This window comes from Lepidochelys olivacea (assembly GCF_965140295.1).
Source record: "Lepidochelys olivacea isolate rLepOli2 genome assembly, chromosome: 10".
NCBI lineage: Eukaryota > Metazoa > Chordata > Testudines > Cheloniidae > Lepidochelys > Lepidochelys olivacea.
Window position 1 is genome coordinate 74720023 of NC_140420.1, and position 13120 is coordinate 74733142.

At 41.4% G+C, this 13120-nt stretch overlaps 1 long non-coding RNA gene across 2 annotated transcripts in view; it reads right to left on the reverse strand.

Moving 5' to 3' along the window:
* Nucleotides 1–12897, reverse strand: part of LOC311527591 — a 63693-nt gene extending 50796 nt beyond the window's left edge. For both annotated transcript variants that reach the window (XR_014713381.1, XR_014713382.1), the window contains exon 1: nucleotides 12791–12897. This is a non-coding gene — a long non-coding RNA (uncharacterized lncRNA). The remainder of the gene's footprint in view (nucleotides 1–12790) is intronic.
* Between the last annotated feature and the right edge of the window lie 223 nt (nucleotides 12898–13120).

Sequence of the window (13120 nt, forward strand, 5' to 3'; positions counted from 1 at the left end):
AGAACCCAAATGTCTTGTGGTGCAAAAGTGCAGTTTCACTGATTTCAGTGATGTTGCATCCATTTGAACCAGCAAAGAATTTTGCCCACCAGTTCTACAATAATGTACCCACTCAAAAAATATGTTTTCTGTCAATTAGCATCATTCTCTTTACTTCTGAACTATATAAACCCATAAGCTGAAATTTACCCTACTGCAAATTCAACATGATAAGGCCCATGCACAACTTAAGACTTCATAATAAAGCTTAATAAGTGGTGCACAGATTTTTGTTGGTCCTCTGCATAGAGGTGAATTTTAGTGCTCAAGGGAGTGTTTGGTTTGACATCCTTGGAGAATGAAGTTGTTTAGCCACAGAAAGATATGACTTAGCAGCAGTGTAAAAGTCTCCATAATTCCCTGTCAGTATATTTCTGCCCTGACTTGTAGGGATGTTCTATAAGGGTGGGTCTTCATTGTCCATTCAGTCATTGGCCTCTCTGTTGAGACTGCCAACAAGGCCAGCCGGTTATTAGGCTACATCTTCACTAGGAATTGGACTAAGACTGCCAGTTTATTTTCCATAGGCCACCAGACAGTTCCCAGTTGGCTTTGGCAGTGAGTTTCAATTATTATCGACCTAAGCTGGATTCATACCAGTGACATAGTGTTCAAAGGTTCTGTCCTATTGGCAATGTCCTTTGTCAAGCAGTCTTCAAGTTCCTCAGCTGTTTAGTTTTGTTGCAAATGTATCATTTTTCTACTTTTATTTTAAATTTTAGATTAAGGTTCTTTACATTATTAAAATTTAGGTTCAGAGATTTTAGAGCTCATGAAAGCACCATCTGGATGTATGGAAGGTACTGTGCAAATTTCCCCAGGTCATTTTGGCAATACACCCCTGCCCTGCAACTCTCCTTTGTCTTATAAGAAGGGTTGATTCTTTCCTGAGAAGAGGCTGCTCTTTGTGCCAAATTGTATAATGTGAACAAATGGCCATTGGGGATTAGCTGAGAACACCAAACTTATTACACTTACGCCCTCGGACAGATTGCATTTTTCTTTAGAAAATTCATTGTTGCCATCTCAAACATAGCCTGTTATTTATGGTCATAAATTCTTATCATTATACACAAGATCATTTTAAAATTATAATGAAACAGTAAAACATATGCTCTGGAGTTATGGTACTAACACGGTTGCAGTGAATTCTTTTATAGGGAAGCCCTAAAAGCATTGTGTAAAGTCCAGAGACCTTACCAATGTATTTCAGCGGAGCAAAATGCTTGCTGTAGACAGAGAATGAACACCCTGTTATAGTGAACAATCATTTGGCAGCATAGGTTATTTTAATGGACACATCACTTTAAACGAAGCCTTCACCATCTGTTCTGCCCTCTAATTACAGATGCAAAAAGAACATAATTCACAATTGCATCATAAAAAAGTAAGATATAAGTGATTTAAATGCATGTGTATGTTCTTTATTCAATGCAGCATGCAGCTGTTATGTTGTTTTCATGTTTCAGACACAAATCAGGATGAAAATGGCTCTCCTTTGATGGAGTGAATTCCCTCACACAGGACATTTTGTGTGTGGCAAGCCAGAAATTCACTAAGAGTGAAATTCATCCCTTCCCACACAAAAGCCAAGCAGCTGGACTTTATATGGGGAACTAAGCTGGGGTGGGGAGATGGAATTCACATCCACAACTAGTGTTGCATAGGGCTGTAACAGACCCTCCCCAGTCAGTTTCCTAGCCTATGGGCTAGCATAACAGCCACCGATGCTCAATTGGGAGAATACTGAAGCCATTGGAGGGTTATTCCATTTAGTCAATGGATCAGGCCCACATGCACGTTTTTTGGCCACAGGAGCCTCAAAGTCAAATATCTCATAGTCCTTCCTAGCCCTGCTTCCCCATGCTGGCCAATTCTGAGTCACTGTGGAATCCATCCTTACTTTTGACAGGGGCTTCAGTCCTCCTAAGCAGCCCACCATGAGACTTAAGCCACATGCAAAGCACTTTCCCCAGCCCGTTGCACCAGAGTGAATTTACCCTAAGAGAATAATTCACTGTGGATGCACAGTATATTGCTCAGAAAGAGAAATTGGAGAGTTCCTTGTGCCTGCGAGCTCATCTATCAGTAGCTGCAAATGGCAGGAATATTCAAGCAAATAATCCATTCTAAAGCTTAAACGATGCCATAAAAATGAAAGAAAAGTCAATTATTCTTAAGTGAGCCAAGGTAGTTAAAGTGCAACCTTTTATCGGACTAACAAATCGGTTAGAAATAGCTCAAACAAACTTTCAGGTTGATAATGTGTTTTCTTCAGATTTTGGCAGCTTTTAAAATGAGCTATGATCCAATTCAGCTTGTTGTTAAAGACCAATACAGCTTCAAGCATTTTATTCATTTTTTTTCATGTAATAAAGATTGCTTCATTTAAAGATGGCTTTTATTTACATTTATTTGGGGTGGGGGAAATCAAGGTTAGAATGAAACACGTTTCTTTTTTTCACAAACCCAGAACATTGGGATTTCTTTTCCTTCTAGTTTCAACAGGAATGGCAATTTTAAAACACAAGTTTATCCTATATTTATTTATTTTCTTCAATAAAATGTTTTTTGTTCTTATTTGTAGGTAGTTCTTCTATGGTATCGGCTACCTGGGCATAGGAGCTCAGTTAAGACCCCGAGTTAGCAAAGTACTTAAAGAAATGCCTAACTAAGCATGAGTAAAAAGAAAAGGAGGACTCGTGGCACCTTAGAGACTAACAAATTCATTTGAGCATAAGCTTTCGTGAGCTACAGCTCACTTCATCGGATGAAACCTGTAAGCATGAGTAGTTTCACTGAATTCACCTAATACCCTTCAACTCATCATCACCTATAAATGTTTCGACCCAGCTTAACTAATGAATTTAGCAATTTTTCTCTTTCCCTTTTCCTGTAGGGGTTGAGCTGCTTCAGGAGAAGCAAATTAAAATAACAACGTTTTACTTTTACAGAGATTGTTTTATTTTATAAAATTTGAGCATGATTTATATTCAAGAAACCGCTTGAATCCTGCTCTATGAAGTCTTCTATCTAAAATGATCACACACCATTGTAGGCGCTGGATCTATCTCCCATTAACTCCTGGGGAAGTTGGATTAGCTACTATATTTGTACAGAAGATACATGTCCATAATAACAGGTTTCAGAGTAGCAGCCATGTTAGTCTGTATTCGCAAAAAGAAAAGGAGTACTTGTGACACCTTAGAGACTAACAAATTTATTTGAGCATAAGCTTTTGTGATAAGCTTCATTGGATGCATTCAGTGGAGAACCATAATAGTTTGTACTTCTTCTTGGGCCTTTACAATAAATATGTAGTATTGTCAAGAGGATGAGGTGCAGGGCTGAAAGTCAGGAGGTCTTATGTGTAATGCTGTCCCTGCCAGAGACCCAGTCTGTGAATTTGGGTTTACTTTCTTTGTGGCCGATTTTACCCTATTTAAATTAGGAATAATAATAATAATATTTCCACCTTCCTTTGTAAAGTATTTTGAGTACTATGGATAAAAAGCACTATAGAAAATCTATTTATTATTATGTAGAAGAACTGTTTGAAAACCATTTTTTTTCTGACATTTTTCATTTAATTTCATTACTGGTTTTCAACCTGTTTATCGGGTGGTCAAAATGTTGCAGAAATTCAACATTTGCATCAAAAAGTTAACATCTTTTGCAAAACCTTTTCTGCCTTATTTTGACAAGCTCTGTGCAGCAGGATTCCGTTCTTTGTGTGAAACGTATATGGTCCAGTACTGCAGTAGTCAATGGCAAATCCTGCCCCTTATATCTGTGGTGGAACTAATGTCATTCCCAGGCTATGTAAGCAGGAAACAAGATATGATGAGCAAGCTCTAAGTACCTGTATGCTGCAGATCCCAGCATCCCTCCACATACAGCAGGTATTTGGGCACAATTGAAGAGGAACAGGACAATTAGAGCCACTCCCATATGGATTCTTTGGCCATTTTCTCCATATGTTGCCTTATTACAACCAGTACTGTCCATTCCTCTCAGTAGCAGAGAGTATACTATAGAGTGAAAGAAAATTGGGCAGGTATGTTGGACCACAAACATTTAAGACTTAAAATGTAAGTCAGAGAACTTCATCATTGGTATGGAATTTTCCAGCGCAACACTGGAAAGGGAGGGAGCTCAAAATGTGAATGCAATGCCAAGACAGTTGTGTAACGGTAAGAATGCAAGCTGCTTCTTCTGAATAAGACATATCCTGGAACTAACGTAATCGCGGAACTGCCCAAAAATAAAGAATTACAGTAATTCAGCAGGTTTCAGAGTAGCAGCCTTTTCTTTTTAGTAATTCAACATTAAACCTACAAAGGCATTTGCCAGGGATGCTACATCCCAGCATCAGCAGAGTGCACGATGCTGCATTACTTCTAAGTCAGCTATTACTGTGAGTTCCGAAGAAGAAGAAGAATTGACCAGCTTTGGAATTTCCTAACAGCAGAATACGCAGCCAACATAAACATTTTAAGCCGTAGTTGGTTTCCAGCATACTTTTCCAAAGTACGCTACTTTGTTTAGGAAACAAAATTGCAGGGGGGCTGCCGAATTAAAGTATCTCATGCTTTTCCCAGTCAAACCTAATGAAAACCTTGATAGCAGAAAACTTTTGTCCTTTGAGCAGTTAATATATAAAAGACTGGAGATGGGAACAGAATCAAAAGACTTATCCTAGGGTCCAAATGAGCTTTGCTTGACCCAGGCACATAATCCAAAAGGGCATGGGAGAAAGGTGGCTTAAAGCCAACTTTACGCTCTCTCCCTCCTGATACTCCAGGCAAACAAAGTATGGTTCACCCCTGCAGTAACTTAGGGCAGCTTCTGGGATGCTCTAAATTAGACTAACTGGAAGAGCCTCCTAGGTTCTGCTTTGCTGGCCCAGGCTCACCAGAATACAACCTGTTCAGCCATGTTCTTGCCAACACTCCTTCATTGTGAGGCTGGAAGCAAGCATCATAGAGCTAGTTTTACACCACTCAGGACTACCCTTATGTCAGGGGAATCCCCAGCTGTCCTGGTAGGGCATCTTTCTGGCTTCTTGGCTTTGCCTGAGTGAAGGACCAAGGATATGGCCCAATCTATTTGGGACCAAATTGTCACTTAGCCCTGAGAATGTGCACAAGGATGGAGGAAAGACACACAGAGCGCTCTCTCTATATATCTCTGGAGACACATTGCCCGAAAGGGGCAGAGATGGACAGGATGGAGGTGGGAACAGAACACCTTTCAGTTCTACCTGCCTGAGGTACAGACTAGACAATCCAGTCATTTTACACTCTCTGTGCAGCACTCTAATTGCCTAATGCAAGCCCGTGCCTAAATGGCGCAATACCTCAAGGTATTGAAAGAAGTCTTCTCTCTGGACTTCAGTGAAATAAAGCATATGAAAGCAACAACCTTAAGACCTTCAGAGAACTTCCTATACTTTTGACTGGACTTTCTCTGCTCAGTTCTGACTGGCTGTTTGCACCAACCCTCTCCCTTCCCCTCCTGCTCCCTCACAGTCTCTTCATAGAATCATAGAATATCAGGGTTGGAAGGGACCTCAGGAAGTCATCTAATCCAACCCCCTGCTCAAAAGCAGGACCCATACCCAATTAAATCATCCCAGCCAAGGCTTTGTCAAGCCTGACCTTAAAAACGTCTAAGGAAGGAGATTCCACCACCTCCCTAGGCAACGCATTCCAGTGTTTCACCACCTTCCTAGCGAAAAATTTTTTCCTAATATCCAACCTGAACCTCCCCCACTGCAACTTGAGACCATTATTCCTTGTCCTGTCCTCTTCCACCACTGATAATAGTCTAGAATCATCCTCTCTGGAACTACCTCTCAGGTAGTTGAAAGCAGCTATCAAATCCCCCCTCATTCTTCTTTTCTGCAGACTAAACAATCCCAGTTCCCTCAGCCTCTCCTCATAACTCATGTGTTCCAGACCCCTAATCATTTTTGTTGCCCTTCGCTGGACTCTCTCCAATTTATCCACATCCTTCTTGTAGTGTGGGGCCCAAAACTGGACACAGTACTCCAGATGAGGCCTCACCAATGTCGAATAGAGGGGAATGATCACATCCCTCGATCTGCTCGCTATGCCCCTACTTATACATCCCAAAATGCCATTGGCCTTCTTGGCAACAAGGGCACACTGCTGGCTCATATCCAGCTTCTCGTCCACTGTCACCCCTAGGTCCTTTTCCGCAGAACTGCTGCCTAGCCATTCGGTCCCTAGTCTGTAGCTGTGCATTGGGTTCTTCCGTCCTAAGTGCAGGACCCTGCACTTATCCTTATTGAACCTCATCAGATTTCTTTTGGCCCAATCCTCCAATTTGTCTAGGTCCCTCTGTATCCTATCCCTCCCCTCCAGCGTATCTACCACTCCTCCCAGTTTAGTATCATCCGCAAATTTGCTGAGAGTGCAATCTACACAATCCTCCAGATCATTTATGAAGATATTGAACAAAACCGGCCCCAGAACCGACCCCTGGGGCACTCCACTTGACACCGGCTGCCAACTAGACATGGAGCCATTGATCACTACCCGTTGAGCCCGACAATCTAGCCAACTTTCTACCCACCTTATGGTGCATTCATCCAGCCCATACTTCCTTAACTTGCTGACAAGAATACTATGGGAGACCGTGTCAAAAGCTTTGCTAAAGTCAAGATACAATACATCCACTGCTTTCCCTTCATCCACAGAACCAGTAATCTCATCATACATGCTCAGCTTCATTCCACACCTGTCCCTCTTGCCCTCTTCCCTTGTCTTATCTTCCCATTCAGCTGATCCCCTCCTAAGTAAACCCACTTCCAAACTAATAAATAAAGAATGATAACTGTGGAACTAACACAAAGTTTGCTGACATCACATTGTTCACTCTAGTTGTACATTCTACTCCTTCCTCCTGCCTGTATCTGTTTTGTCTATTTAGACTGCAAGCTCTTTGGGACAGAGACCATCCACTACTCTGTGTCTGTGCAGTGCCGGATACAATGGGGCCCTATTTTTGGTTGGCCCTTAAGCACCACTATCAGAAACACGTGTATATCTGTAAGACCCACCAAGTATAACTTTTACGCAGGCAAGGACTCTCTGTTCAGCAGGATCACTGAATTACCTGCCTGACAGATACAAAAAAAGTAATTGCCAAGTATGAGGACACAGGGACAGAGTTTCAAAGGCATGTAAGTGCTTAAAGATGCAGAGACACACCCAGTGGGATTTTCAAAAGTGCCTAAGCAGATTAGGTTTCTAACTCCCACTGCTTTCTAAATACCTTCGAAAAAATGGCCTGTGGTGGCTTCATTCAATGTTGCTTATGCTAGCATAAATCCAGAATAACTCCTCAAAAATCTGGTTTTCAGAGATGCTGAGCAGCCACGGTAGAAAACTGACTTCAACTGGTGCCCAGCACCTCTGAAAAGGATGCCCAAGGTGCCTCAAGTTAGGCACCTAAAAACTAAGGCACAAAAATAAGTACCCAATATGGATTTTTGCTGAGAAGGGCTGAGATGCACAGCCAGTCATTGGCTTAGATAAGTATAGACCCCAGGGGTCAAACCCTGACCCTACTGACTTGGTGTGAGTTTTGCCACTGATTTCAGTGTGGCCAAGACTTCTCCCCAGGTCTCTTTTTCCTCCCAGACAGCTGCCCTATCCATTCAGCCACACTGTTGTCCTACTGATGTTCACAATGTAAGTGTGAGGTAAGTACACATTTTACAGAGAGGAAGACTGAGGTAAAGAGACAACTTGTCCCAAAAGTCTCTTTCCTTGACTATTACAAGTGCCACAAGGTATCATGCTAATTTTCAAATGCAGAACTTCTCATTTTTTCTTCAGCTGCCAATCTCAGAAGGCCAAAAGAATGATGACCAAAAACATCCTGAAAGATTATGCTTTTGTCCTTTCTATTCTTTTATCAAATAGGAACAAAAGGCATTGTTTAAGTATGTAAAACATCCTTTACAGTTTGTCCAAGGTCATAGACTGAGAAAGATGAAGACCCAACAATTAAACTCCACTAGACCCCATAATCTGGAAAATGAAAAATGATAGTTAACTCGAAAATGGAAATATGCACCCCAAGGAAGGATCCAGTAACTCCTGCCTCAGCACCTTTGGTTATTCTATATAGACAAGCAAATAGGAATATTCAATGTCCAACACATTTATGTTTCCAACTGGTACAGCAATCTTAACTAGCCACTTATATTCTGCATGATATGGTCTCCACAAGTCCACTAGAAAAGGAAAAGGAGCATTGAACGGAGACAAATGTTGATAGCTCAGGATGTTTTCATTTTCTTCTAATAAGGCATTGTGCAGGATGACAAAAACAGATCACAGAAGACATTCCGCAGCCAGTTAGAGGAGACAGGGTAATACTCAGGCTGTGAACCTTCCAGACACTTTAACTTGGCTCTAACCCACCACGTTCAATGGGCTCAGAGGTTCTCTAACCCACATTCTTCCTCCCCTAACATGTCTCAGTGGACCTGTGAATATAACCAAATAAAAGCTTAAGTTCTAACTACATTAATAGGTGAAATATCTTAACAATCCAGTTCCTACTCTTTAAAGCCCATGGGATTCATGGTTTTCAAGGAGTTGGTTTAAATACATAGGGACAAGTTTTACTCCAGGAAGCTGCTCCTTAACAGATTTCTGCTTTCTGGTGTTGATCTTCAGACACTATCCAGTCTGTTTTAGGGTTAGGGTTTGGGGTGGGGAGTAGATTTAGCTCAGAAAATTCTCATTCCCAGCTCTTCAGGCCATGCCCATATTTCCCATGAGAAAGAAAGAACCCACCATAACAAAGCAAGACCTAGGGAGTACAGCCCGCTTCCGTACAGGCAAAGAGGCATGGAAGCTTTGGTTTTCCCTTCCTCCCCTGCTATTCCTGAGCCATCCTGATACACAAGAGAAAGAAAGATGGCTATACCAGCCTGAGGTAATAATGTAAGGCCTGGGAGGAAATGTTGTCTTTTGGAAAAACACAAAATTGTGTGACTGCATTAAAGTCAACACTATTTATCTTCACCTCTTGTCCTACAGGATGACAAAGGGGCACAACTGTTAGGCCCATCCCCTCTGTGCAGCTGCAATGGAAGGAGGGCTGGGATTGGTGCTTTCAAGTGTCAGACCTTTTGTGCCCAACTACTAGTTTATGAGGCTGATGTCAAGCATCTCACTCAATGAAGCCTTTGTCCTAGGTGTATAGGGCAGGACAGTGGAAAAACTACTCTCTCTCATATCCCAGGCTCATCGATCTTCAGCTCACCCGGTTGCTCCATTTTCCCCTCCCCCTTGCGTGGATAGTAAGGATTTCCCCCCTCCTGGGTTAATGTACTGGAAAATTGCTCTGCATGCTTATGCGGCGGTCCCTTCCCGCTCAAAGAGAAAAGGAAAGAGAAAGAAATCTACTTGGGAAGGAGAATATTTTTCCCACTGAACTCACAGGGCAGACCCCAGCTTGTGGGTTCTGACCCTGATTAAGAGAATTTCAATGACCTGCTAGGAGGTTTATTGTGACGGTTGGCAGAATGCACTTCCGAATGAAATTTTTTATTATTTATAATCACAAAGGTGGATTTGAAAGGTCCACATTCTTTTCTCCCACCACTCCCCCCTGCTCTGGCACCCCACCTTTAAACACCCCCCATCTCCCTAGATCCCAATACCTCAGATCTCTCCTAGCTCATGGAGTCTTCCACTGTGATGTTTAGATTCCAAGAACATATTTTCCTTTTACACCATTAAATGGGGAACTGGACTGTATGATGTGAACTTAACCACTGTTGACTTTGGACCTAAAGACAGGGCAATGTTACATGATAGCACAATACAAGATCATTTTTAGCAGTTCCCTGCTAAAAATAATCCAAACACACACACAAAATGTTTCCATTGGTGGGGCTTTTGTTTTGCCAAAACAAAACTTCATATTATCTCTCGGGAGAATGTCTGGGCTGCAGCTTTAACCATATACAGAAGTGAACTGCCTGAAGTGTAACAGAAAGTGTCCATAAACAAGCTAAAATAGACAAGTCTGTTTTCCCAGGTCTTGAAGGCCAACATACGCGAAAAGGCATTAGCTACTCGTGGCCACTGGACTGATCCCAGGAAATGACTGTAATGAACTTGGTATTTGACTGAGACTGGTCATGGATTGGAAATGTTCAATGTGTAAGGTTAAATGGTGGGCCCAGTTCTGCAATCAGTTAAGGGGATGAGAATTTTTGGCGTCAATTTCAATCAGAACAAAGGCAGCCCTTTTATGTAAAAGATTGACACATGACAACAGGGGCTTTAATCTTAATCTTTTCTCCCCAAATCTCTGGTTTGGAGGAGAATTTCTTATTCACTTAAATTCAGCAACCTTAGCCTTTCAAATCTAGCTACAGAGAGACCAAGCTAAGAATCTTCTAGCTGGTGGGGAAAGGGACCATTAGGTAAAGGATTCTACGAAAGAGTATCCATCTGTCCCAGGAGAGTCCTAGGATTGGGACATTGTCACAGGGAAAGGTAAATATTTAAGGTCCTGGGACTATAATACAGAATTATAATACATCATTATTATTTTGTTGCTTACCAAAATGAGTTCGGAATACAGCTCTGGGGTTAGGGGATGTTAACACTTTGTATCCATTATTTAAGGAATTTCCATATGTATAGTTTTCTTATATATAGGCTGGGAAGGATTAGATTTTTCCCCCTCTGTAAATATTGATTTCTCCGTACACAACAAAACCAATGAAAAAATATTTCCATAGATGATGATAAACATTTGCAGACAGGTAATGTATGAAAAATATTGTTTGGGAGCTTATACACTTTGATTTAAGGATATTTACTTTGTACAGCTTGAGATGTGATATTGACAATTTTATATTTAACATTAACCTTTTGAATCTCAACATCTACTGTCATTAAATAATTATGGTCCCCCTCCCAGCCTCACAATTTCCACAACTCTGAAAATTTAAATAGATAAAAATAGGGGAAAAATGCTTTACAATAATAATTGATATTAGCAGTTGAAATTATATTAAAAAACAACAACAAATTCTTCCAAGTCTGCTTATATATAATAGTGTTACATCCAAGCTGCAAAATTAAAAGCCAGATTTCAAACCCTACCCACAAAGTTGTGGTTACATTCTGGGTTTTAGTTCAGTCATTAATAGATACAGACACAGGCTGAGAAATTCAGATCCAGATCCAGGTCCAGATTCCAGCTCTGCTCTGCAGAAAATCTGGGGTGATCAGATCTGGGAGAATTGAATTGGCCCCACCTTTATTAACATATCATTTTTCACCATTCCAACTCCCTTGCACATGGAAGGGGTGGCTTTAACATGCACCTTGTGGCTTCAAATTCAGGCAAAATACTTGCCATGGTTGACCTGAATATTTGGGTAGAATATAAAATAAATGAGGCAATACTGACAAACCAGGCTCAGGAGAGGGAAACTTTAAAGTCAGACCCAAATGTTAATACAAACACCCTAATCTCTCAGTTTGTCCCTTTTTGTTGTCAGAGGTCAGAAACATTTGGTCCCCCTAGACCCTTAACAAGCAGATGTTACTGTAACATGCTCAGGGAATCAAGCATAAATATGACCCCTGACCCTTGTTGTCAGCTGATCCACTGAGACTCTTAGAAATATACTCTTAACTTTTATAAATTCCCACTTTTTCCCACCATCCCACTCCATTCTTTCAGGCCCCTCTCCCTTGTTTTTCCAAGACCTGTCGCTGCAGCAATGGTCCTGACGCAGTTGCTCCCAGTCTGACCCCTCTCTTCACACAGGTCAAAGGCCTTAGACCCAGGGCAGGTCTCTTTTCTTGCTAAAGGCCAGCTGATGAATCATTCCCAACTTGAAGGGAACAGAGGAGAGGGGAGGAGTTTGTCTCTCAAAAGGCCTTCAAACAACTGTGGCCAATATATCAGCATTTACACTATTCTGACACTTTCAAAACTCACTTTCCTTTCTGGGAACAACAAAAAGGTGGTGGGGGGAGGGAGGGGGAGTTTTGGAGGAGCTGAAAGGAACTCAGTGACCAGGCCATGATATATAAGAGCTAGGTCTTGATACCAATCTTCATGAGATTGTTTTTAAGGACACACTAACGTGGGCACAAAAATCCACCCCCAGAATTCAGACAGATTGATTGGAGGAGTCAGTTTGTCTTGTAAAGAAAGAAAGAAAGAAAGAAAGAAAGTGTGTGTGGGGGGGAAGGGTACTAACAAAATGAGCTTGACAAAAATAAATCTTGGATCAGGTCCCCTTGACAGGACAACTTTGTTTGACGGCATAGTTTGCAAGTGTTTCTTAGCATCTCAGAGCTGTTCTTTCCCCAACCCTCTCTTTTATTTCCCCTATCCTTATAGGCTGTTCGATTTTAATCTTGCATTCCTCCTCCCTGTTCTACCTGATAATCCATGGCACATTTTCAGAGCCTGTTTGCAAAGGGGGATGTTAGTCTTTGTTTCGTGTTGTCTGCTGAGAGGGAACATCACATTCTGAATCAATTATGGGAGTAGTTGTGGAAATACTCTCGGACAGCTTCTAGATCTGCCTAGATGCTGCTTAGTCTTTCCACTGTATTTAACTTACCATGTGTCTCAGGCCAGAGAGCCTCTGGAGACAGCAGGAGACAAAGTTTGAGATTTTATATATTATTTTAAAATACAAATAAAGAGGCTTTTGGGCTCTTACCAGTCTTTGATTGAAGAGGGGATTTCATTGCCTCTGGTATAGTTCACGTCCCTTCTCTGGACACTGCTAAACTATAACTGCAGGGGATGACTTTTATCCCTGGCTAATAAGGCTACTTCTGAAGAACTCGTCTGTGGAATGCACCAAATGAAAAGTATTTTCAAAGGAGTTCCTGGGGTGGATCTCTTTAGATTGACCCAAAGAACTGGCCTTTTGCTCATTCCCACACAATTATTTGATTCCAACACTGTATGTCACTAAAATACAGTCACTCCAACTTGATTATTTTCATTAGAGCTAGCAAAAATAATACCATCAGCTTCTTCCCTT